Source organism: Canis lupus, chromosome 17, assembly GCF_011100685.1.
Source record: "Canis lupus familiaris isolate Mischka breed German Shepherd chromosome 17, alternate assembly UU_Cfam_GSD_1.0, whole genome shotgun sequence".
NCBI lineage: Eukaryota > Metazoa > Chordata > Mammalia > Carnivora > Canidae > Canis > Canis lupus.
This window is the reverse complement of record NC_049238.1, coordinates 12145845-12173764: the sequence shown is the minus strand read 5'-3', so window position 1 is coordinate 12173764 and position 27920 is coordinate 12145845. Positions and strand designations below refer to the sequence as shown.

The window sequence follows — 27920 nt, the reverse complement described above, 5'->3', positions numbered from 1 at the left end:
TGTTTTTTTTTTTTTTTTTTTGGTTGGTGTTTTGTTTTGTCTTTTAGTTTTTATTGTGATTCCTTTGTTATGGTTGTTGCTCTTTGTTTCTCTATCCAATATCAACATTTTCTTTAAAGAAGGAGAACTGTTATGAAAGGGTTAGAACTCAAAACCCAGAAATAAAAATAGATAAAGGTCCATAGGAAAAGTTTCTGAACTTACCACCCTGCATTCCTATCCGGGCTGTTTGATCTGACCTATGGAATATTGCAGAAAATTGCAGAAACATCCCAGTTAAGGGAGATAACTCAGTAACCACCACAAAACAGGTCTCTGAATTCCAGAATCTTTTGTGAAAAGGTCAGGTGATTGCAGATGCATCTTGGTAAAACTTGCAAAGACAAAGAAAGGGAGGCTGTATTTCTTTCCAATCGGGCCCCAAATCTACCAGTAAACAAGATGCCTAATCTATTTACCAAACCAGGCCAGCTTGCCTGCCCACCCTTGGCTCTCCAGACAGAGTTTCTAATTCTAAATGTGGCTTTTATAGAAATTTAGAATCTCCTTTGCAGAGAAGAAATACAGAGCATGTAAGGCAACCAAATAATTTATTGCCCAAACCAGTACACTTATGAATGTGGAAGAGGCACTGTTAGTAATTATTTCTAGGGGGCACCTAAGTGGCTCAGTCAGTTAAGCCTCTGCTTTGGCTCTGGGCATTGGGCTCCCTGCTCAGCGGGGAGCCTGCTTCTCTCTCTGCCCCCACCCCAATGCTCATACTCTCTCTCTTTTTCCTTTCAACTAAATAAATAAATAAATAAATCTTTAAAAAAAACAATTATTTATAGACAATAGATATTAATTACAACTTCCTAGGGAAACTGGGATATGTCCTCACCCTAGGTATAGGAAAAGAGCTTTGTATTTGAGGTCAGACCAACCTGAGATGGAGTCAGCACCCTACTTCGTACAGGCTGAGCTGATACCTTTCTGTGAAAGACAGATAATAGGGCATGTTTTGCAGCGTGTTGTTGTTTAGGACTCGCTGGTAAAGCTCATGGCACCTGGTAGGTTTTCAACTAAAGGTAGCCACAACTAGCAGAGCAACCCTATGAGATGGGTATGACTGTTATCTGATTACAATGTTCAGGAAACTGAGGCACCGCATGGCTGAGTACGTTGTCCAAGGCCACAGAGCTTGAGTAGTAGAGCTGAGACACACACCCCACCCTGGCCAGTCTAGTTTCATCACCTGCCCTTCTATATTGGCTTATCTGTCAGTGAATGTGAACTGTGTAAGGCAAGTCTACCTGCATGTGAGGTAAGTGCCTTATGGAAGAGGCAGTGAGATGGGTGGTGGTTTGGGAAGGGGTGGAGGTGGAGCGAGGGAGGGGACGGCTGCCAACACGTGACAGGGTGACTCCGGAAGATTGGGCATGGTGGATTCGCAAGTCTTAGCACACTTCCTCATTTCCCTTGGCACTGCAAAATTAAATACCCTGAAGCTCACTTGCTAAGTGACCATAAAAGGCCCCCCTCTCTAAAATCCGTTTTCTAACCTGTCAGGGAGGATGTTGGAGGAAAGAGGCCCCCAGCTCGCCTGCCTGTTCTTCAAGATGAAGGTATTTCCACTTCTCTTCAGAACTTGACTCAACTTTTGGCTGTGCCTCTGAGGTCCTGGAAAACCTCGAAAGGCCCCGAAACAGCCGGGGCCCCCAGGAGGAGTGGGCTTGCCTTCTCCTTAGAGTGCCTCTGGGCAAGACACAGCATCCTGGGCTATGTGGGCGAGGAGCGGATTCCCGCACACCCACACCTCGGCCAACCAGAGAAACTGACCACCCAGGCTCGAGCCTGCCCTGGCCACATCAGACAGCAGCCTGGGTGGCCTCTCTGTCACTGCAGGCAGAGCTGTCCACCAGGATTAGCTGGACCAGCCGCAATGGCTCTTGCCCAGCTCCTTGTTCCTGGGGTTTCTGATGCAAGGCATTCATCTCTGAGGTCTTCCGGCTGCTTGTTGGTATGGAGCTCCCTATGAAAAGCAATAAAATCTCCATCAGGGGGGAAGAAAATCTGTTCTGGCAAGATGTCCTGAGCCTGCATGTGGATCAGACTTCTGAAAATTTATGAGTAGAAAGCCCCAGGGAGATGCTCTAGCCCATTTTCATTCATTTATTCAGTCATGTATTCAACAGACATTTCTTTAACATCTATTGCCGGATATAATACTAGATGTTAGGGATTGAAAGATGACTCAAACATAATCTTCATTTAAAAAGCAAAACAAAACAAATTGAAACGTCCTAGTAAATTGAAGAGCAATCACGAAAATAAGTTATTTCTCTCTAATAGAAGTCAGATCCAGCAATGATATTCACAAAGGACTACAGGACCCCAGAGGGGAAAAGCCAACTGGTATCTCTGCTCAGGAAGGGGAGGAGGGCAGGGGTCATAAGGCTGTTTCTTAGGGGCAGGGATTCACAGCACAGGTCTTAGAATAGGAGCTAAAGGGATGAAAGGGATGAGAAAAAGCCATACAGGCGGAGAAGTGTCCAGGCATCATTCATATTGACGGATCTGCAGCATAGAGTGTGGAGGAAGGACAAACAAGAAAGGAGGCTGGGGAGAGAAGGGCTAGCTCAATGAGGACCTTACAACCAGGTTAAATAAGCATGGCCTTTATCTTTTGGGGGATGGGGAGCCATTGCAGTGTTTTAAGTGAGCTGGTGTAATGCAGAGATCCCTTATGGAAGGACCATTCCAGCAACTGTGCACACTCAGTAGCCCTAGAGGCAGAGACTACTAGTGAAGAATCAGTGAGCCACCGGGAGGATGTGAGCCCTTACCTGAGTTCAGAGACCAATATGGAGAAATGGCTTCTCTGAAGTCACACGGTGGGTTTGTGACAGAGCAGAGTAGAGAATTCAAACCCTCATGCTAGACAGACCAATGTGCCTCCGGCTTAGTAATGACATAGGCCTCGGAGAAAAAGGAAGGCTCTCAGAGAAGGGGCACAAGACTAGCTCAAGGTGGACTCTGTCCACCGGTTCTGTGACACTTTCCCAGTCAGCTAGGCATTCTGAGGCCCAACATTCATGTCTGTAAAATGAGATCATTCTCCTTGGTCAGCTTATCCCCTCAATCTGCTGTAAGGCCCAAGTGTGAAGAAAAGGAAATGGTTTTGTAGAGTAGGAGACATGCCTAAGGAAAAACAGAAAAAAATGCCTTGGAAGCCTGTGTTTTGGGGGCTCCCCTCCCCCAGGGATTTGAATGCCTAGATTAGAGACATTCCTTTCCATTGAATTTTTTCTTTACTTCACGTTGGCCGTGACAATCGGGCTGTGGTTGAGCAGTTTCCCATTCCTAGAAAGAGGAGAAAGAGAAGCCATTGCCTCCAGTGCTATTAGCGACAGGCCTCATTTGAACATATGATACCCGTGATATATTCAATCATATCTTAATTGACAGTCACTGGCATTGTAAAATTTAAGGTTCTCTATATAGCAAATCCTTTGATATGATGAAGGAAATTGCAGTCCAAGTTACAGAAATAGAACTGGTACATATATACAATGACAGATCAATACATTCTGAAGCTCCCTCTCAACTTTAAGGTGTAGACTTGCCCCTAGGAAAAGTCAATAGGAAGCTAATATCATGCTTTCTGTCTCAGCCTTTAGCGAGAACCAGCTATCCAAACCCTAAATAGCAGTTGAAACTGGGCCAGTGTCCCTCCATCTGTTCCCCACATAGCCACTCGCTCCATCTTCTGTGACCAGGGGGGAGGTGGTCTCCGTCTATTGTTTCTTTCATTTGGGTGGCCTTTGGGCTCTTTCTCATCACGGACTTGGATTTCCCTGGAGGTTTGTTTGTACTCCTCATTTCAGACTATTCTTCTGCCTCTGAAGTGAGAAATAAGCTGCTTCTCCCTTTTGCTATCCTGGAGGGAAAAAAAAAAAAAAGTGACTTCCCTGGATGAGTAGGTGATCTGGCTCCATGTCTGTGTAATGGCTATGCGACTCCAGGCTTACATTTTAGCTGAGCTCAGATTAGGCCAAATGAGCCAACCGGGCAGGTTACTTTGGTTCTTTGGCAATTCTCTTTATTGGGGCACTGGGCAGAGAGGTCCTTGCCCGCACCTGCAACTGGATGACAAGTCGGGGGACAGGTTTCCACAATAATTCCCCCAACACAGGACTACAAACAGACTTCACTAGGTGAACTGTGTGTGCGCGCATGTCTGCGTGCTCCTTATACTGAATAAAGCTCTTTATCTATCAACCATCAATATCCCCAAATCATACTGTTCATCACCATCTAATTACTAATTTGGGGGTTATCTTATGTGTGATTATTGGTTGGCCTGTTCGATAATTACTATGATCTGAATTACTATTAACTATTCTCACAATAACTTTGGGTTATGTTTATATAATGTTTACAAACAAGTCTTCTTAGAGGAAGAATGTACGCACGGTGGCAAAGTGAAGTGTGGTGTTTTCCAAATCTCCAGCTAGACTAGCGATCTGCATGGTGGAAATGCAGATTGTCCCAGCCTGGACCCTGCCTCCGCAGACTTCACCTTCCACACAAGCTCTCCCCTGAGGCAGGCTGCTCTCCTCATTTCCCCACTGACCTGTCTTTGCTCACACAGTCTTTTACACCAAGAATGCCCTCTGCATTTTCAGAGCACAATCTAAATCCTGCATTTCACACAGATCTACTAAGACAACAGCTGTGATATGGGAAAAGGGACACAGGCCATCTGGCCTGCCCCTGCCCATGGACCTGTCCTTCTTGTCTGTCTCTATCTGGTCTTGTGAAGGTTTGAAGGAGGCACAGATGAAATCGGCTTTGAATTGGGGAGGTGGGGAAGAGAAGCTCTTGGGATTTTAAATAAAGGGAGTACCTACCTCTACTGGTCATTGAGGACCACCTGTCTTCCCCAACCAAATCCCAGTACTTCCACAAATCCCACTACTGTGACCATAGTAGTGGGATTTGCTGAGCCACACATTTCTAAAAGACAGGGAATGCAGTTTATTGTTTCTGTGGTCCATTGCCAAGCACAGTGTAAGCACAGAATAGTTGCTCAGTGAATGTTATGCAATTATTAACTCATTCTTTGTTGAATAAATGCTTACAGGGGTTGCCAGCCTGGCCTCATGTACACTCAGTAGCTGGGAGCGCTCTTTCTCATAAGATAACCCTTTGCACGTGTGAACGGTTTTTACCATCAGAAATTTAGTCCTTCAGTTGGTTCTAAATCCATATCAATGTAACTTCCATGCCATTGGCTTCAGCTGTGCCCTGCAGAGGCACTCAGAACAAATAACCTCCTTCAGTGGAGGTGTGCAGGCAGTGACATGTTCTCCTAAACATCTCTACTCTGTGTCCATCAACCCCAGGTCCTTCAGCTACTCCTCAGAGCATGTGATTTTGAGTCTTCACTGTGACTTTTCCTGATGGACTACACTCCCTACGACTCCCCTCAAAGTCCCAGTGTTTCAGCCTAACAGAAGCTCGTTCGAGGGACCAAAGAGTCTGGCAAGAGGCTCTTTTGGAGGAGAAAGGAGGGCAGATTGTAGCCCTCTCCTGAGTGGGACAAACTGATTCTCTCCTGGAGTTACCTGCTCATGGCTCCGTGTTTCTGAAGAGCCTCCTGATACATCAATTGCCTTTAAGGTCAGCGTATGACTGTCCAGGACGACAGAAGTGTGGCCACCTCCCCACCATGGCTCACTCACTTGGACTGAGGGATTATGAATCTAGGGATAAATTCTCCCTTGTTCTCTAGCCAAAGCAGAATGAGTCGGGGTGCAAAGGGGAAAAGACATGGCTTTGGTTACCTGCATGTCTGGATTCCCTGTGCACAACAGCAAAAGGTGTGCACATGCCTGGGAATTTTCTAAAATGTGTTGTTTGGATGCTGAGGCTGGGCAAACACGAGTCCAGCTCAGGAACCATTTTGGTCACCCCCTTACCCCCCTCTCTGTCAGCCTCCTATCCTTGTGATCATCAGGAGCCAAGAACTGGATCTATAAGCTCAGAACCTCCCAGAAGTTCAAGGTCAGGAGATCTTTAAAGGTCATTGTTTCTACCACCATCCATCCCTCACCGACTCCCAAATAGAAGACTGACATTACTTACACCGTATCACTCTTTGATGGCCATCAAGCCTCTGAATATGGGGAATTCGTTATCTTCAGAAGCAGTACCATCTTGTCTTGCTACAGATTTTAAAGGCTGTACTTGGACAAGCAGAGATATGAGAACGGAGACTGGGAATCAGGAGGCGGAGGTCTGGCGCCCTCTCCTTCACCACGTGACACTGGAACTCTGCCAGTCATAGATCTGAGGCTCTAAAAAGACTTTAGGCTCAGTAATGTTTCACCAATAAGCATGCTGCAAGTAATAAATAGCATTATTTATTACTATAAATAAATAGTATATAGGTCATCATATCACATGAGCATTCCACTTACATGCTGTCAACCTTGAACATTGTCTCTCTGTCCTTGTCTCTCTTTAGGCATTTACTTTCAGGCTCTGCAATTATGTAATACATATGGGGACAAGGGCACCTGGGTGGCTCAATGGCTGAGCATCTGCCTTTGGCTCAGGTCATGATCCCGAGGTCCTGGGATCTAGTCCCGCATAGGGCTCCCCACAGGGAGTCGGCTTCTCCCTCTGCCTGTGTCTCTGCCTCTCTCTTTCTCTGTCTCTCATGAACAAATAAATAAAATCTTAAAAAAATACAATTGGGGACAAAGTGCCATCAGATAAAATCCTCTATATTGTGCAGAAATAAAGAAATCGTTTACACCTATGTACTGCATTAAAGTTTATATAGGGGGTTCACATGTTTCCTTGTTTCCTCTCTTGATTCTCACAATGAGCCTTGACTACACCTCCATTTGCCAAATGAGAAAACTCAGGTACAGAAAGAGAAGTGATTCACTCAAATACTTGCAAAGAGATGGTAGTGGATGTGGGACTCGAACCCAGGTCTGGCTGACCCAAGTCTGGGCTGCCTTCCCATGTGGCCAGCAGTTCAACAATGCCAAACTAATAGTCTATGTAAAGGAAGGTCCTTTACAGGATGGGAAGACCTTGGTAGGTGAGAGCGCCCATGTAATGAGTGACAAAGAATTTTTGAGGCAATCAACACTGAGTCTCCTAGAAATTGCATATTCCAAAGCAGTTCTAAAAATGATTATAATAAGCATTTGCAAATTATTTTGCAAAAGACTCTGAGTGTCTTCTATACTCATTGGAGTTGAGAAGACACACATTGCCTTCTGAACAAAGGACAGCCTCTGGTCTGTGCTGCCTAGAACCGGTGAGCATAGCAAGCCAACTTTACTTTAAAGGTGGAGTACTTGAGGAATACCTGGGTGGCTCAGCAGTTCAGCACCTGCCTTAGACCCAGGGCCTTATCCTGGAGTCTCAGGATTGAGTCCCACATCGGGCTCCCTGCAGGGAGCCCACTTCTCCCTCTACCTATGTCTCTGCCTCTCTGTCTCTCACGAGTAAATAAATAATCCTTTTAAAAAATTTTAAAAAAAGGTGGAGTACTTGAGAAATAAAAAATGTTATTTTGACTATTGTTAGGAATATGTTTGCATAGAGAGCTGATTATTATTGAGAACGTGGAAAATGGTGGTCAAAGCCTATTTGAAGTACAAATCTGATGAGGTGCCTGGTTGGCTCAGTTGATAGAGCATGTAATTCTGGATCTCAGGGCTGTGAGTTCAAGCCCTGTGTTGGATGTAGAAATTATTTATTCTTAAATAATTTTTAAGATTAAAAATTATTTTTGAAAAATAATTTTTAAATTATTTTAAAAAAGGAAATACAGATCTGACATAACAGTTAATTTTTAAAGATTTTTATCTAATACTTGCTATATATTAAGCCCTGTGCTTGGTGAGAGGAGCCCAAAGAGGAAGGGACTTCTTATCCTCTTGACCTTCTTGTCTAACCCTCAGACCTTCAAATCTTTATCCATTTACTACAGACATTTTTACATTCATTTTTTAAAAAAAAATATCAATTCAGAGCAGTCAAATGAAAAGAATGATGGTTTGTTTTTTTAAGATTTTATTTATTTGTTTGACAGAGAGACAGCACAAGCAGGAGGAGCAGCAGGCAGAGGGAGAGGGAGAAGCAGGCTGCCCCCTGAGCAGGGAGCCCGATGTAGGGCTCCATCCTGGGAACCCGGGATCATGAGCCGAGTAGAAGGCAGATGCCCAACCAATTGAGCCACCCAGGCACCCTGAAAAGAATAAGGTTTACCTTAAAGTGTGATTGATAGTTTTATCCCTTAATTTTAAAAAGTAGAATTTCCTGAGGTCTGTGTAATAACTGAAATGCTTGTCTCTAGGGGTTTTGGATGAATTTGATTCCTCAGTGACCCCGGGGGCTCATCAGTTCAATGGCAGTGGTCCCCTCCTGAAGGCAGCAAGCTGGTTCAGACCATGGTTGGCAGGTCCTTGCTATTCTGAGGGCTATGACAGTAGGACACTTGGCATGGGTACCCAGCTGGCCTAGCGTTATCCCAGCCTGCGCTCTATAAACTCTCTTTACTCCGCTGAGTTCATTTCTGCGCAGACTTCCCAGATGCAAAACAATTGCATAAGTCTCTGCTAGTTAGCTTAATTGGCATATTTCAGGTTAGTCATATAAACCCAGTTCTTTTTATATTTTGCCAGTCTTTCATAGTGTAACAGGACTGTTCCCGTGTTAAGAATTTCAAATAAGTGTTTCCTGGTGTGATTAGAATCTGACTAGACCACGCTCAGCAATTACCTGCAAGCACGTTGACGCTTGTGTCTGATGGTGGATAACAAGAGTTCTAAAGGCACCTCCATGCCATCCTTCATCGCCTCCTTGGAGCAGGAAGGGAACCAGCTGTACTGGGGTGGAGGCTATACCTCGGGGAGGAGTTTTGGGGGCTTTGGAGCTGTTACATGCTGGGCCTCCCCGCATTTTGTGCCTTTTTCTGCCACCACACAGGATCAGTCACCAAATATACCGCTCCTTCAGTTTTCTTGGGTCCTAAAACTCTTTCCAATCTCCAGGGCTACCACCCTTCACTCTCTGTCTCTGGCCTTAATGACAATAATAGCTTTCAGCTCATCCCCCTCAAACCTTTTGCTTGGAGGAACCTCTGGGAAATACAAATCTGAAAACCTCTTCCACTCTTTCAACCTTTTCTTAAGGGGTTCCCCACTGCCAGTAGAATGGGCACTGAGGAGAGTCCACAGGCTTTTTTTCTGGCCTGGGCCCTGCCCACTTGTCAAATCTCATTTCTTTCTACTGCCATCTTTCTCCTTAAACTCCAGAAAAAAAACTAATCCCTGCCAGAGGTCAAGAACCATGAAGTTCAATCTCTTAGGCAGGACGATTGCTGGTTTTGTCAGCTGCTGGTGCTTAAGAAACTCAGGCAAGGTTGCACTGTAGGACAGAGATGGAGTTTATCTCTGGGACCCTTCTAGTTTCTCATCATGGAAAGCCCAGAAAGATTCCATCTAACTCTGGCAACGGGAGAGGAAAAGGGACCATTTAAAAATAGTCCAGAGTGTTCTCCATGCCAAAGGACTACTCTAGAGGCAAGGCTTTACCAGAGCCTTATCCCATCTGGAGGAGGCATTTCTCCCACTCCAGCCCCTCTGGTCTTCCTGTGTCACCTGAAGGGAGTAAAGAAGGTAAAATAATAATAATAATAATAATAATAATAATAATAATAATGTCTGCTAGGAAACTTGTGTGAATTCCAAGCATCCTGGGAATCTTAAGTCTTCAGAGGAGGACCTTGTAGGGAGTTGAGCTCATCTGCAGAACCAAACCTTAGCTGCCCTGCAGGAGTCAGAATCCTACTGACCTCCAGTTTCCCTAGCCCTTTGTTGATTCCTAACTCAGACCTTCTTCCAGTCTACTGTGCACTTCAGTAAAGGATGAAGCAGCAGTACCTGGGCATGGGGGCAGTCAGGGAATCCTGTGAGGAGAAATGCCCCAGCAGTAGTCCCCTCCCACAACAATAGCCTTCCCAGGTGACCACTGGAAGTCCACTCTTCCTTCCTGGCTTTCACAGTCAGGCCTCAGGGATGGAGTCTTCTCTTCCAGTCAGCCTATGCTCAGGGCCACTAACTAGGAGCCCAAAGTCCATGACTACATGCCAGTTTGGAGCATATGTGTACATGTATAGCTTTTTGAGGTCAAGCGATCCATTATGTTCTATCTAACACATTCTTGAATCTGTTCACCAAAAAAAGGCAAAGTCTACCAAAATGAAGTCCCTTTTTTGGAGTGTGCCTTGCAGGGGGGTGGGTATGTATTTCTAAAGAAAGGTGTTTAAAATAAATCTGACCAGAGATCAGCATCTTTCGCAAGCTGAGACCATAAAGGAAACAGCCAATATTTAGGGCTACATAAGGAGTTAGAAGCACACGGTGCAACCAGGACCTTTCCTTCACTTCCCTCCACATCACAGCCGCCATAAACAAGACATAAATGATCAATGGGAAAACCGTTTGCAATTTAAGAGACAAAAATAATATCAGTAACATATAAAGGGCTCTTGATAAAGCAAATCTCTGAATTTACAAGAAAAAGGGGGGGGTGGTTAAGAAAAGCATAAACAGGTTTGTCTAGCAGGAAAAAAATGTAAATGGCCAGGAAATATGAAAAGTCATTCAACCTCACAAAAAACTGAATTACAAAATATGAATGTATCATTTTTAATCTCAAGAATTGACAAGGACTTAAAAACAAACAAAACTGATATTGATGAGTGTCTAAAGAACTGGTTCTCAACTCTGGCTGCTCAGTGGAATAACCCAATGGACCTTATAAAATATTGATGCCAACATCTGCTTCTGACCACAAAGGATTAGCTGCTATGGGAATTCTTCTCCCACCACAAACAGCTAGAAAATGAGGTAAATAGATGAAACAACTCTTTTTAGATACTGAGCAAGAGGCAGAACAGGACTGCTATCCCTGAGGGAAGAGAAACAAATGAGATGAGCCTGATGACTGCCCACATTGCTGCCTGGAGGCAGCCCTCAGGACATAGAGCAGAACAGAGAACCCAAACAAAACTCAATTCACTGAGTTGAAGACAGAGAGCAGAGTTCCAGGAAGCCAATTTGCAGGATCAGAGTTTGCAGAGTGAATGCTAAAAAAGAGAAAATGCAGAGAGATGTCCAGAGATCTGCAGGGAGGTTCCCTCCAATCATTGACTAGTGTGGACGACATACTTGGGAAAAACTTTATGAAATGAGTGGGGAAGAGAGGGAGGAAGAGCAGGAGGCTGAGCAATTCCAGGGGCTCAAGAAGGACTGTTCACAGCAGGTACAGTCATCTATTAAGGTATCCACTCGGTAATACATCTAAATCAGTCCTAGACTAAAAGTTGCTCTAGGTTGTTTCTAACAAAGCTTAAAAGCTGTCCTAAGGGGATCCCCGGGTGGCGCAGCGGTTTGGCACCTGCCTTTGGCCCGGGGCGTGATCCTGGAGACCCGGGATCGAATCCCACGTCGGGCTCCCGGTGCATGGAGCCTGCTTCTCCCTCTGCCTGTGTCTCTGCCTCTCTCTCTCTCTCTGTGTGTGACTATCATAAATAAAAAAAAAAAAAAAAAAAAATTAAAAAAAAAAAGCTGTCCTAAGGAGGCTCAGGCTGATGATGCTAAGTAACTTAACTGCATGAAAAAAAAATCACACTAATTAAAAGATTGCAACAAACTCCAAACCCCAACATTGTAAAGCGCACAATGTAGATCATCCAATAAAAATTAATGGGAATACAAAGATCTTTGACCAGCAGAAAAATCAATCAGTAGAAACAGACACTAAAATGACAGATATGATGATATCAGCAGATAGAACATTAAAACAGCTATAATAAATACACTCTGGCAACGCAAGAATGTAAAGGAAAACATGAATGTGATGAGAAGTTAAGTGGAAGATATAAAAAGACTCAAATGGAACTTTTAAGAGATGAAAAATGCATTATCTGACAAGAAAAACACATGAAAAGGAATTTGCAGTGCATTAGACATGCAGAAGAAACCATCAGTGAATGAAAAAAATATAGCAATGAAAATAAACTAAAAGGAAACACAGAAAGAAAACTAATGAGAATAAACAAATACATAGAGCATCAGTGACCTGTAAGACTGTATCAAGGACGTAAGCCAAGATCCAGAAGGAGAAGAAAAATATAGGGGAGGGATGGAGGGAGAAGCGATGGCTGGAAGTTTTTCCAAATTTGATGAAAACTATAAACACACAGATCCCAAAAGCTCAATGGATCTAAGCAGAAGAAACAAAGTAAGCCACAGCAAAGCACATCATAATGAAATTTCTAAAAACCAGTAATAAGGAAAACTTTTTAAAGCAGACAGAAAAAAAATCCACAGTAGGAACAGAGGAACACCAACACAAAATCACAACAGACTTCTAACAGAAGCTATGCAAAATAGAAGATAACGAGCAATATTTTTAAAAGTGAAAGAAAAAAATGCAAATCTCGAATTTATTACCAACTGAACTTGAAAAATAAAAATGGAATAAAGACTTTGCTTAGAAAACCTGAAAGAATTCACCTATGTGAGGTATGTACCATTTAAAAATGTGAAAGGAAATTCTTGAAGCCGAAGGAGAAATCTGGATCTATACGAAGGAATGAGAAGCACCAAAAATAGTAAATACATAGGTAAATCTTAAAGGTATTTCTCTTTCTTTCTTTCTTCCTTCCTTCCTTCCTTTCTTTCTTTCTTTCTTTCTTTCTTTCTTTCTTTCTTTCTTTCTTTCTTCTTTCTTCTTTCTTCTTTTTTTTCTCTTTTTCTTTCTTTTTTCTTTCTTTTCCTCTTACTTTCTTTTTAACTTTCTTAAATTATAGAATAGTTTAAGGTAAAAAAAATAGTAACTATCCTGTGGGTTTATAACACACAAACTGTATGACAAGAGTATAGAGGACTAACGGGGAAAATGGAAGTAATTAAAAACAAAACAAATTAGAGTTAAAAAGGGATCCTAAAATATGCAAAATTAAAAATACACAAAAACTCATATAGAGGGGAAAAGGCCAAAAATAGGCAAGAAGAAAACTGATACCAAGCTAGTTGCTTTAAACTCAACCATATTGACAACTACATTAAATGTAATGATTTAACAGTTCCAATAAGATGCAGAGATTAATAGATTGGTTAAAAGAAGAAGAAGAAGAAGAAGAAGAAGAAGAAGAAGAAGAAGCAGCAGCAGCAAAACCCAACTGATCCATAGATGCGCTTTCTACAACGAACCCACTGGAAATATAAGGATAAAGGTACATCAAAGAATGGAAAAAGATATACCATGCAAATACTAACCCTTAGGAAGATAGTGTCTACACTGATGTCAAAGTAGTTTCAAGGGGTGCCTGGGTGGCTCAGTTGGTTAAGCATCTGCCTTTGGGTCAGGTCATGATCCTGGAGTTCTGGAAACGAACCCCGCCTCTGGTTCCCTGCTCAGTGGGGAGACTGCTTGCCCCACTCCCCCTCTTGTGCTTTCTCGCGCACGCCCTCACTCTCTAGATCAAATAAATAAATAAAATCTTAAAAAAGAAAAGTAGTTTCAAAATGAAAAATAGTACCAGGGATAAAGAGAGACTTTCATAAACATTATATGGCAAATTAATCAGGAGGTTATATCAATCCTAAATTGGTATAAGCCAAATAACAGAGCTCAAAGAAATCTTAAGCTGTAACGGTTATAATTGCAACAAGAGATAAACAAATCCACAATTATACTTGGACATTTTAATACTTTTTTCTCTGTAATTGATAAAACAGAAAAATCATGAAGGGCAGAGCAGAATAGAGCCATACCATAAACCAGTTTGATCAATTTGACATTTACGGAATATGTAATGCAAAAGTAACAATGCAAATTAAGTTCAAGAGTACATAAAACATCTACCAAGGTAAATCATGTTCTGGGACATAAAATAACCTCGAAACAGTTTTTTTTTTTAAGACTATTTATTCATGAGAGACAGAGAGAGAGGCAAAGACATAGACAGAGAAGCAGGCTCCAAGCAGAGAGCCTGATGTGGGACTCGATCCTGGGACTCCAGGATCACACCCTGAGCCAAAGTCAGACGCTCAACCGCTGAGCCACCCAGGCTTCCCATTTTCTTTCTTTCTTTTTTTTTTTTGTAAATCTTGAAATAGTTAAGTAAATTGAGATCATATGACATAGGCTTTCTGATTATGGCAGAATTAGACTAAAAATGAGTAGCAAAAATATATTTGAAAAATAACTCAAGTATTTATAAATTTAAAGCCAAAAAACTTAATTATTTCTGTTAAAAAAAGAAATTATAATGGTAGTTATAAAATATTTTGAACTAAATAAAAATAAAACAACATATTGACATTTGTAGGATATAAAGAAATGGTTAAAAAGAAAAAAAATGGTTAAACCATGGTAGATCCAAATGGCTCAATAATCTGAATTTTTTAATATTATAATATATAGATCTATATTTTTTGGTTACAAAAAATGGCTATGAGGTATTATTGAATGAAAAATACATTATGGAAAACATGTATAATATCTAACGTATAGGACACTTTTGTAAAGGGACCATATATTTGCCATTAATGTATGACATGATGATCATCACACTGTTAGCAAGGTTCCTTCTTAAGGGAAAGACTTCAGATGACTTTTTATTTCTTTACATTTTAACATGTGTGAATTTTGTATGACATACAAGTATGTTTATTGTCAGAAAAAAATAAAGTATATTTTTATGATTAAAAAATGAAAAATCATTTATTTACTTACTCAAGGCATTTGTCAAATATTATCTACGTGCCTGATTTTGCTAGATGCTGGGGATAGAAAGATGAACAAATAAGAGTGGGGTTCCCTCCTCCTGGGCATGGCACTGTGAGTACAAAGCTGACTGTCCCTCATTTCCTAATCTGCACAAGTGGGTATAATCGCAGTATATACCTAACTTGATTATCATGAGATAATGGGTGGAGGGGCTCTTGCCCTGCTTACCCCTTTGCCTCTGTAGACATAGGGTGGCCCTAGCCCAATCCTGGAGATAAATAGGCACAGTGAGGAAAGAAAGGTCTCAGTGTTCTTTAGGCTGCCTTAGCTCCTGTGCAACATGGGAGCTGAGATGAGAGCCAGGGGGCCTGCATGGGTGACTTTGCAGTGATTAGCGGTGGACAACCCAGGGCCATGAGTCTCATGGAGGACATGGGAGAGATCTGCATGGTCAGTGAGAAGGGACCAGGGCCTCAGGCAGCAAGAAGCATCACAGAGCTCTGGCCAACCTCAACTTTTAAATTTGCCATTTTTAAAAACCACCCATAACCATTATTTCATAAAATAAGGGGTTTCCAAAAGTCAGACCGATATTACCTCAGAATAAAGAACAGAACTTTTTTAAAAAGTTAAATAAATTCTAATCAACGTAGCTTTATGAACAACCTGCCACATTGCCCTTCCTTTGTCTCATGTAGCCGTGGACCAATGAAAACTTAGCAGGATGGGCCAGGCCTTGTCCCTGGGTCCACACTTGGAGTGCACCGCTATAGATCATTTTATGATATCTGAAAGTAATGGAGAGTTTTAAGACTTTAAGTAGAGAAGAGAAGTGATGCGATAGTGTCAAATATATAATGCAGACAGCTCATTCAGGCCTCAGTATTCAGGAGGGATTATGTAGGAGAGGGGGAGGCAGGGAGGCCAGTTAAGAGGCTCTTTTAATTGTCTAAGTGAAAAGCCTTAAGGCCCTGAGTTAGAGAAGACCATTGAGTATTTCTCTAATGAGACAGTTATTTTGACTTTTATCCCCCTTCCAACTAAAGTAAACCCTGCATTTTCTTTTTAAATCACCAATAAAAAAAACTACGTTAGGTCATTGGTTTTCATATTTGGAGTAAGTACTGGAGGCACCACGCTTAACTGAGACTAGTATTAGACAAGTGTTTGTATTTGATGAATTCGTCAGGACATTTCTTTGAGCCTCTGAATGATATGTTAAGGGTTTTCTTTAAGATCAGCTCCTCAACTTTCTTTTTATTGGTTGGGAGCACTGTAGCTTTGGCCTGTATGTGTCACTCTACACTAGACTTGTGTTTAATTAACACTGACAAAATTAATGTTATTATAGTTGGTATTTTATTAGAACATGGGGATGCATTTTTCTAAACTAATTTTATCTACTTCTAAACAAAATGAGTTGAGATGAAAGTATTGTCTCGAGACATGGATTTTTTTGTCTTTTATGCAAAGTGGATTTTGGTACTGAAAATTGAGATAGCCTTGAAAAATTAGTTCAGAATAACTTTTACACATGTACCTTCGTTGCTACCTTATAAATGAAGTGTAAAAACCACTCACGTAGTTACTGCCTCATAAATGAAGTTGAAAAACCACTTGAATTTTACCAGTTACAAAAGTGTTTCTGGAAAACATTGAGAAGAAATGAATTATCACCATCTTGTCCATTAGCAAGGAAAAGTGAGGAAGAGCATCAAAGCAGATATGGTTGTTTTGTGTTTTAAAATTATTCCCTGGGTAATAACTAGTTCAATGGTGGTTAATGGTGATTGAGAAACTAAAAATGACTCTACATGTGCCTTTGGTTTTGTAGAATGGAGATGACTAATTTTGAAGGGATGTCTTTTGCTGCATGGATGTAATTTCAACAAACATTTGCAGAATATTTACTATACATTAGGCCAGAAATATTTTCTGTGGAGAGGGAGAGGACGAGAGATGAAGTCAGCACAGTTTCCACTAGCAAAGAACTCTTCTAGTGGTAGGTCCAAGCATACAACACAACTCTATAATTACAAGGCAGAACTAAGTGAGGATTGTGTCTAATAATAGCTGTAAATGGTGGGCTTCCTGAAGACAAAGGCTTTCTTTCTATTGACAAACACTTCATGACACTGTTGTGTGACAACAGTGTCATGAAGTGGAAGCCCAGTTATTGACAATGAGTATTAATAGATTCTAGACTGCATACTCCGTGAAAATAAGGGCCAATTATTATGCATATCTGTAGTCTCAGTATCTGACACAGACAAGGCACATGGTAAATGCTCAATGAACTCTGTTAAATTACTGAGCTCTGAATTAATAAATGAGCAATCAAATGTTGAAGAGCATAGGGAAAACTCACAATTCAAATTTACTGGGATAATTCAGGACAATGAGGACAGTTTTTAGAATCAGTGCCAATTCTTTTATTATTTTTTATTTTTTTAAAGATTTTATTTATTTATTCATGAGACACACAGAGAGAGAGAGAGAGAGAGAGAGAGGCAGAGACACAGGCAGAAGGAGAAGCAGGCTCCATGCAGGGAGCCCGATGCGGGACTCGATCCCGGGACTCCAAGATCACACCTTGGGCTGAAGGCAGGCACCAAACTGCTGAGCCACCCAGGGACCCGAATCAGTGCCGATTCAATGTATGTTTGCATATTCTAAAGGGCTCTCTAAAAGATGAAGGCCTAGAGACAGATATCAAACTCAGTCATCTGGAATCCAGCCAGGCAAGATAGAAGTCCCAAAAACGACTTCCTAAGCCTAACAGTATGAAGTTGGCTCTGTAATCATATGGGCACCTCATAAGTGGTCTCAGCCCACCTCTCCAGAATTATCTCCCTTTATTCAAGAGCCCCTAGCCACGCTGCCTCTAGGTTGGTCTCCTCTCAGCCCCAGAGCTGCCCATTCCTAATCCTGCCACCAGTGATGCCTATAATGCCCTAAATGCAATTCACTGATGAACAATAGGGAGCTATAGCAGTTTCTGGATCAGAATACTGACGTGACATAATTTATATTTTAGAACACAGTACAGATAGGCTCCTGTAGTAGTTAGGATATATGTTTAGGTGCTTTAACGAGCAGAATAGGAGTGCCTGGGTGGCTCAGCAGTTAAATGGTTGACTCTTGATTTTGGTTCAGGTCATGAACTCAGGGTCATGAGACTGAACCTTCCATCAGGCTCCATGCTCAGAGGGGAGTCTGCTTAAGGTTCTCTCTCTCTCCCTTTTCTCCTCCTCTCTTGCTCTCTGTCTCCCTCCCTCCCTCTCTCTCTGTCTCAAATAAATAAATAAATAAATAAATAAATAAATATGAATGAATAAATAAATAAATAAAATCTTTTTTAAAATGAACAAAATAAGTAAGACTAAAGCAAAATAGTTTTATTGTTTCCTCTAACATAAGAGTCTGAAGTGTCAGATGATCCCAGAGGCCTAAGAAGCTCTGCTCCACAAAGTCATCCAGGCACCCAGGCTCCTATTTTTGTATCTTTTCCACCTATTGAGATATTGCCTTCATCTATAGGCTAAAGCTGATTTACTGTCATTGTGTACATGTTCTTACCTGTGGGAAGAGAAAGAAGAGGTAGAAGGCAAGTGGCGCAGTACAGAAGTTGTACACATCCTAACTTCCACTGGTAGAATCTGGTCACATTGGGAAATGTAGTTTTTAGATGAGAAATCCTGTGCGGGACCAGAATGTGTGAGTTCTATCACTAACAAGAAGATAGGATATTAAGGAACATTTAGCTGACTCTAATATAGTTTCTTTTCCTTCATCTCTGTACTGCTATAAGCTGTATTGTCCCAGCAATGACATTGACCTACTGATATATGAATAGAGGACCAGAGCCTGAAAAGTAAGGCGGCGTGTACCTTATGTACCTACAACGTGGCCTACGCCACAATTGCTTTACATATGCTATTACAATCAATACTCAAAGCAATAGTGAAAGGTAGATATCATGACCCCTAATATAGTTGATGAATCAAGCTTCAAAAACTTCATGGTCACAAAACTATGTAATAGAAACTGGCTTTGCACTCGGGTGCATGTACCTCCAACCCCCCTTCACTACAGCATTTTCTGCTTAAGATCTGATTCTGGACTGATAGATAAGCTTAGAACTTTTCCCCTTCCTGGTATATGCAAGTCAAACTTTTTCCCCACATACTTAATAATTATCCATGCCTGCAGGGAAACTCAATCCACATATTGTCTAATTTCTTGTCCTTGACCATCCTGAAATTGAGTATAATATGGTGTTTCTTGACCAAGCAATATCTGAGAAACTGTGGTGATTTTAGCAAATGCTAGATTTCCCATTCCAGGGACCACACAAGGAAAGCCAAGTTGTCTTTTCTGTTTGGCTTTTTGGGTTTTTTTTCATCTTCCCTTTCTTTTTTCTTTTCTTTCTTTCTTTTTTTTTTTTTTTTTAAATCAACTGAGAAAACATTCTGTTTAAATTCTGGATGCTACATGAGAATTCATATTTACTTTTCATCAACATCAATGAATACCCTCCTCTTCATCGGACACTGAGGATCCTGATCTATTAAACAGGTCCCCTGATCACTCCTTCCATGGGGCCAGGATGCAATTTGCTAGCAAATTGGAATCAGAATTGGGTTTTTAAAGAGAACCTTCCCACAGTTATAAACATCCTTAATTTTTACAGCAACACATTGACTTCAAACCGGACTCCTAATTATTGCAATATTTCCTTTAAAAGCCTGCAGTGTAGATTCAGCAAGGTCCAGACATCTGCTTCAAATCCAGAAATTTCTTTCCTTTCTCAAAAAAGGTTGCTCTCCTCCAATTAGCCTCACCAGAGCAGCGGGAGCAAGTGGAGCTCTGTGGATGGGGTTTCATGTTTACTGGGCACATTCCAACCTCACCCGCCTTTTCCCACATGGGACCATAATAACCACTTTGCCTGTTGGACCCAGGACCAAATGGCTTTTGAAGTACGAAAGAGATATGTCTTGAGTCTTTTTTTAAATATCCTCTTGCAAACCTTGGTTTATCATAAACAGATACAGTTTACCTAAGGCAATGCATTCTTTACCATTTCTATTTTAAGTATTGGACATAAATTTTAAGTATTGGTGAGAGAACACTTTTGTTGTTGTTGCTGAGGCCTATCTTTACACACCTGAAACACAAAATTCTGGAGGCTGTTTGGCAGGAGTTGATGGTTGGAGGCAGTAACTGTTATTATCTAAAACCCTATGGGCATAGTAATGATCATTTCAACTGATACTTAAACCAGATTTCAAAGTTTGGACTTCATAAAAATATACATCGAGATTGCAAGTCTATTATTTAGTATAAATGACCTTATATGAAACTTTTACCCTCCAGGCTCAGTGTATGTCAGCCTCATGTCTCATTTTTTTCCCATCTATAAAATGGAAATTCTGGGGGTTTTAAGAACCAATGTTAATCATGTCTCTTTCATCAATTCACCTCTAAGTTTAGAACAGATTGGTCACAGAGGGGCAGAGATCAAAATATCAATTCATCTTGATAAAGTGGATTTGGAGAAAGAGGCTCAGTATGGCATGTCCAACTAGAGCTGTCCACTGGATGATTGCAAGTGTGGGTCTGGAGCTCAGAGGAGAATCTGGGCTGGAGATAAGACCGGTTATGAAAATCAGCAGTTTATGTCTTGTAACTGAAGCCATGAGAGGAGATGAGATCACACAGAGGTGGCCCAGATCAAAGAAAGAAGATGCAGATTTTCAGATTGGCAGAGCAGAAGGACACGGGCAGTGGCCTGAGTCACAGGTGGGCCAAAGGGACACACTCCCTTATGGACAAGTTTGGGTTGGGAGATGCTAGTCAAAAGCAAACCTATTTCCCCTGTTCAGCCTGTTGAGATTTTCTTTAGACCCAGGGGCAAGATCAGCAACTGCCCAGTGTAGTAGAGTGGAAGTGTGGTTTGGGATATCCCTATGCCTGTGTATCTCGTGCTTTGGTGGAGACTTGCTATCTGTTGGCCCCAACACTACCAAAATGCTGAATAAGAACTATTCCTACCCTAAGCATCCGCCTAAAATTCCAGTGCAACAACAAATCTCTTTACATTGCCTTATTTGTTTGGATTTTGTTATGCAAACAAATGACATCAGTTCTGACACCAGAGTCTCTCAAGAAAATCTTTTGTCAGCCACGGGTCCTGATTTTCGTTTTAGAGAAGTTCCCCCAGAGTTTGGGTGCATCCTTCAACCAGAAATCAAGCTCATCCAACTGAACCATGGGAGTTATGTTACAGGAGGTCCAGGATTACTCTGGCATCTCAGAGCCTCTCCCTTTAGGTAGCCTGTACACAGCTCAATTTTAGGGGGGGTTATTTACATTAGAGGGTATGTGATTATCACCTTATAGAGATTAAGCAAATGGCATCTCCTGAAGTTGAACAGAACACAATCTATGGAACCATATGCAGAAGTTCTAAACCCAACACAAGACCCTTTTCTTGCTTTCACTAAAGCCAACCAGATGCCAGGGCTCAGTCATCATTCCCACTGGTGCAGGTAGCTTTGTAACCTTCAGAAAACATCATTCTCCATTCCATGGATAAGATCTGTCAGAGGGAGGAAATTAGCTGAGGTTCTTCCATCCAGTGAATTTTAGCTAGAGTTAAGGAGATCGGTCTTCTTGCAGCAGCCATGACTGATATTTTTCAGAACATTGGTCAATCCCTTGTCCTTGCTAATAAAGCTTCTTAAAGGGCATCCTGGGTGGCTCAGCAGTTTAATGCTGCCTTCAGCCCAGGGTGTGATCCTGGAGACCTGGTATCGAGTCCCACGTCGGGCTCCCTGCATGGAGCCTGCTTCTCCCTCTGCCTGAGTCTCTGTGCCTCTCTCTCTCTCTCTCTATGTCTCTCATGAATGAATAAATAGAATAAAAAAAAAAAAAGCTTCTTAAAGCTTTGAATCTGGGCATGAGAATTAGCCAGCCAAGTGGCTCTCCTTCAGGTCCTTAGTTTTCTCTCCTTTAGCTCCATCTGTCTCCCACTACCCAGAGGTAATGGTAACCACTCCCCTTTCACTGGATCTCTAGAAAAGATATAAATCAGCTGGCATGACTCTGAAGGCAGAGGAAGAAAGAGTACAGAAAAGAATCTAAAGAGGAATAGTGAGAAAAGAACAACTAGTATAACAGAAAAACCTGAATCGCCTTATCCTGGTAAGATGCACCTAAATCCCAGATAGCCCGTCCCTCACTGCCTTCACCCAATGTGGGTTCCCCCCCAGATATCTTCTTTCTTGGGATCCCAGAATATGTCAATCTCTGAAATGCATCTCAGTATTTCTGGCCTTTGTCTCCCTTTTACATATGTACCAGTTGATTCTAACTGTGTTTGCCATTCCCACCTGTGCTCCCTGGACCCTCCAAGAGAGGGTGGAGGTTAAGCACAGAAAAGAGGTGTGTATCTTGTGGTCCAATTATGAATGAGTGATTGTGATTCCCTGGAGTCCCAGCTACTCTGACCAGAATTCACATGCTTCATATGGGATGGTTTGTTTCTAGATTCCAAAACAGTGTGCATTTCTTAACCCGTAATGGAACCATGTTGGTAGTAAGCCAATCTTGTTTGGATCCAGTGATGGCCATTATCTGTCTGAGTGACCTTAAACTCCCTTGTGAGGAAATGCGTGACCCTCAAGGAGTTGAGACAGTCAAGACCTGTAGTGGAGGAAGGAATTCAGCTGAGTTATTGTGGTGTTCAAATCTGCGTAGAGCCTCTGGGGCAGAGAGTGCAATGAGAGGACACGGTCCCTGACCCTCAAGGAGCTCTTCATCTAACAGGGTAGAGAGGTATGTAAATATACAGTGGACAACGGGATGATAAGTGCTACGGTGCAGCAGACACACAGATCAGTTGCTCTTATGGTCTAGGAACTGAGTTAACAAAGCCTGGGAACAAGTTTTTGTAGGACAAGAAAGATAATGCATTAGAGGAGGAGAGGGAAAGGCTCAGGGAACATTTTAAGAAAAAAATCTAGAAACTTGACTAGAAGAGGCGTGTCGGGAAGCAAGGAGGAAGCTTAGGAAGCTGTCATGGAACTCTAGCGATAAATGATAATGGATTGAAGTAGGGTCACACTGGCAGAGGCAGAGAGGAGGTGACAGACAAAATATTAGGACCTTGACCCCAGAGGACATTTTGATGATCTGCAGGTGTGCAGAGATTGGTGATGGAAGAGGATGAACAATGCCTTGGTCCTCTGAATGAGGAAAAAGGGAAGGAGGAGCAACTGGAGATAGACGCATGAGGTTGGACTCCCATTCCTCCCCAGCACTCCCTCCTCAGACCCTAAGGTAGGGGCAGTACGGAGAGGATTTGCTGGGAGAACCAGGAAGATCCCAACAACCGCAGGCCTTCACTGTATAGACCTCTGTCCTTAGAAATAATGTTCTAGATGCAGCTTTTAAGACATTCCAAAATCCTGCAAAAAAGAAGAGGAAGGAACTCTGAAAATTCAAATAAACTTATCTAAACAGTGCTACTAACAACAATATCTAAATAAATGGAAATGAAAAATAAATAAATAAATAAATAAATAAATAAATAAATGGAAATGATACCAAGTGATTGTTTAAATGTCTAAACAGTTGATTTGTCTATCCAGTGCTACTACCACCACTAATAATAATAATATCTAATAATAGTCTTTTCCTTCTGCACCTTTTCTGCCTCTTTCCTAGGATAAGGGGCAAATACAGTGTTGCAATCATCCCAATGGTACTTCACCCTGCTTTCCAGTCACATCAATTTCTCCATTAGGTTACGGTTGTTTTGAAACTTTTATGAAAATACCATTTGTCAACACAAAAAAACCTCTATGATTATGTATTTTCCCAAATATTTGCATATTCATTTCTGTTTGTTTATTTGTTTGTTTAAGCCAGTGTGGAACCCACTGCAGGGCTTGAACTCATGATCCTGCGATCAAGACCTGTACTGAGATCAAGAGCCAGACGCTTAACTGACAGTCATCCAGGTGCCTTGTTGTATATTCATTTTTTAAATAAATAGCATTCATGCCTACATTGTTAACTTGCTGTATACTTACTTGTGTGTATTATAAGTTATATATCAAATAAAAACCTAAAAGGGGGAAAGAAGATGTTCTAATATTTTCCCATATTCCTAAAGACCATTTTGTGCAGTCTCTGTGTATGCCTATCACACCACACCAAAAATAAATCTTCATCTAGTTAATTTGTTTAATAGAATTCAATTCAGAAATTATGCTTTTGTGAGGTAGGGATTCCTTTTTTTACCTTGAAGTGATTAAAATAGGAGAAGATGGAAGCTGTGGCAAGTGCGTGGGTGACATGATGTCTAGGGGCTCTTCTGCTCCTGCTGCTCTAGAGTGAGTGTTTCAATCTGCAAAGACAGAGAAATACTGACCTGTGAAGGAGGCATGGCCTTCTGGGATTCAGAGGCATCCCTGGTACCCACATTAACTGCCTGGGCAGGGAGTGGGGCTAAGAGAACCAGCCCCATGTTACTCTTCCCCTTTGAGATGAAAGGATATGCTTCTTACCCCCACATTATTCCATCTTCATACTTAAAAGATCTCCCTGTGAGGCACCTGGGTGGCTCAGTTGGTTAAGCCTCTGACTCTTGATTTTGGCTTAGGTCATGGTCTCAGAGTTGTGAGACCAAATGCTACATTGGGCTCTGTGCTCAGCATGGAATGTGCTTGAGATTCTCCTTCTCATTCTGCCCCTTCCCCAACACATGTTCTCTCTCTGTCTCTCTTTCTCTCCCTCTCTCTCTGTCTCTCTCTCTCAAATACATAAATAAATAAAATCTGATTTAAAAAAAAAAAGTCTCCCTGCAAGTGAAGGTGTCAACTAAATGGGCAGTTTCCCACTTGGGGTTAAAAACGTAGGCATCTCTGTTTCTTAATCAGGAAAACTTTATACTTTTGGATTTAGGGGAAATAGGAACATATGTGATTTCCATTCTTTCTTCTCTGAGACCTGTTCAGGTATTAAAATAGAGACATTGGCATGACCGCCTTAGCACATCCCTCTGCATCAGACAGCCCTGGTTGAAAACCCGCTTGGTGATTATCCACGTTCCTGAAGAAATTAGCTTAATTCTTTAAATGCATTTCTAAAAATAGACAACTACTACTCTCTTAATAGAATTTGGTGGGGATTAAACATGAGAACAAATACAAGCATTTATCACAGTTCTTTGCCATATAATAGGCATGGGGAAATCAACATCAGGAGCTACTCCAAGCCCTGAGTGGCTTCCATGGTCCCCTACAGGCCACCTTCAGAAAGGTGAGTGTTACATCCTTTAGTAAGTGTGTGAACTGTGAACTTCGGTGAACATAATTACGTGTGGCCTGCAGCAGGGCTGGAGAGGAAGGCCAAATTGCTTGAACTCTGGCACTGTCAGGAGTTTTGGGGGACCACATCTACGCTGAGGGGCAGTTGGGAAACACATAGAGAGGGTTCTCCTGGAGTCACCGCAGGGTAACAGTGCTCCAGCTCTCACGCCTGGCAGTCTGTTGATAACAGTGATGTTTTATCAGTGCGGGCTCAGCTTTTCCTTTGGTTAAACTTCCCCTTTACCACACTGAGCAAAGCCATTGTCCTCAGAAGGAAGAGTTATTGTGGTGGGGAAACCACTTTTTCAGGGGAGTTGATTGTGGCCAACTTATTCCTTGGCCCAAAGCAAAGCCAGAGGGTTCATCCAAAGAAAGAAATAGTTCTCATGAATCATGTTCTCAGCCTGTGAAGGGCAGTTGACTGAGGGAAGATGCCTGTTCCTTTCCCTACAGGATGCCAAAGCTCATAACTCTTTCTGAGGCCACGGGGTCTTTCTGTCCTGTGGGGCCATTCAGAAGCAGGGTGATCAGTGAGGCCTCCACCTGCGGTTTGTGGCCTCTATGTGGAGTGCCTACAGTTTGGATCAGCTCAAAGACTGGACTAATAAACCTCAGGGACCAGTGGGCCCTGTCCCATCAATTCTATTAACCAACTCAGAACTTTGGGCAGTAGGGAGAAAGTCTTCATTTTTCTAATGCCTCCTCGTGCTCTGTGCACTTAGACAAAAATCCTTGTTTGTTTTGATGACATTTTGTGAGGCCTGTGGTCTAAAGTATGTTCTGCATGAATGCAGATACCTTCTACCTAACAGGGTTGACCCAGGGCAGAGATTGTGCTGGGTTATTTATTTATTTATTTATTTATTTATTTATTTATTTATTTATTTTTAAGATTTTATTTATTTATTCATGAGAGACAGAGAGAGAGAGAGAGAGGCAGAGACACAGGCAGAGCGAGAAGCAGACTCCATGCAGGGCACCCGATGTGAGACTCAATCCTAGGTCTCCAGGATCAGGCCCTGGGCTGAAGGCAACACTAAACCAGTGAGCCACCCAGGTTGCCCTGTGCTGGTTTTAAACTATGAGTGTTAAGTGTGTTTTCAGGGCATCTAGCATATCACTTTTCCCCTAAAACTGGGACACAATTTATCTTAATGGTTGAGAGTATAATCTCATGATTCAAACAAACCAAGATTCAGTGTCTGGCCCCATCATTTATGGAAGATATTTTGACAAGACATTTCATTTCTCTAACTCCAGATTTCTTTATTTATAAAGTAAATAAATCCTAATAACATTAGGATTTAGCAAGCTTATAAAATTATGAGCACTTCATGTAATAAATTCTTGAGAAACAGCACAATTTTTGGTACAGGAGACTCAAGAAGCATTGGTTTGCATGTTAACCATGAGCCCTACACCTGGGAACAAAGATCAGCCTAACATGGGCTGATGAACTGAATTGTGTCTATAGGACAGAGTCACACTTGGCGGACATCCCAAGCCAGGGGTATTGATGAAGAAATATGAGTTTGTCCAGCCTATGTAAGAGTCTAGGTAACCCAATGGCCACATTTTATCCACCTACCTGAAGAGCTTATTCAAATATCTCCCCCTTTCCTCAGGAAGTTTTCTTTTTTATTTTATTTTATTTTATTTTATTTTATTTTATTTTATTCTATTTTATTTTTATTTTTCATGAAAGACACAGAGAGAGAGAGGCAGAGACATAGGCAGAGGGAGTAACAGGCTTTTCACAGGGAGCCTGATGCACGGCTCAATCCCTGGGCCTGGGAATGTGCCCTGAGCCTAAAGGCAGATGCTCAACCACTGAGCCACCCAGGCATCCCATCCTCAGGAAGTTTTCTCCAACTTCCTGAGCCAAATTTCTCTGAGCCGAGACTCATAATCCCTAAACTTCTCTCCTTCAGAGAACATTCTTTGTTACAATCACATCTTTTTATTTGTAATGTTTATTTGAGTATCAATCAGCCCACTCTTTCTAGGCTCTGAGATTCATGAGTGCAGAGACCAACAGTTATACCTATTTATTCCCCCAGCACAGGATGGGAAAATAAAAACTCCATTGTCAGAGCAAATGTTGAAACTAAAAGTTCTGATCACCAATTACAATGTGTGGAGGAGTTTTTTGCCACAGCATCACCAGGCAACGTTCAAGACACCAGCTGAGTGTCCTACAATTCAATACAATTTTGACACTATCTACCTGGAGATAGTGTCAGATCCACTGGTTAAGGGCTCAGTCCTATAAGACTACCCCAGCCACCCCCCACTTCAGATGCCAGTCCCAAGCATGGATTATCACCTGTGCTTCTAACCGCCTCCTATAGATTAGAGGTTCCTATGACCCTCTCTTTTGGTTTGATTAAGTTGCTAGAATGGCTCACAGAATTCAGAGAAAAGTTTTGCCTACCAGCTTACCAGTTTATTATAAAAGGATATGACTCAGGAACAGCCAGATGGAAGATGGCTGCATAGGTCCGGGTAGTGGGAAGGGTACAGAGCTTCCATGCCCCCTCTGAGCACTTCACTCTCTCCAAATCTCCACAGGTTCACCAAACCAGAGGCTCTCCGAGCCCCATCCTTTCAAGGTTTTGTGAAAGCTTCATTACATAGACATAATTGATTAAATCCTTGGCCATTAATGATTGAACTCAATCTCCACTCCCTCCCCTTCTCCACAGAGGTCAGGGGGTGGGGCTG

At 41.9% G+C, this 27920-nt stretch overlaps 1 long non-coding RNA gene across 5 annotated transcripts; it reads right to left on the bottom strand.

The window, feature by feature from the left end:
* Positions 1-27920, bottom strand: LOC102157261. Of its 5 annotated transcripts, XR_005372125.1 has the most exons (7): positions 27639-27920; positions 24127-24232; positions 18394-18512; positions 6130-6384; positions 2826-3919; positions 1542-2011; positions 4-972 (listed from the first exon to the last, which is right to left on the bottom strand). It is a non-coding gene; the product is annotated as an uncharacterized LOC102157261 (long non-coding RNA). The 5 variants fall into 5 exon arrangements; XR_005372124.1 differs by having other exon boundaries at positions 1-2011; XR_005372126.1 differs by lacking the exons at positions 4-972; positions 1542-2011 and adding an exon at positions 16396-16459 and having other exon boundaries at positions 2138-3919.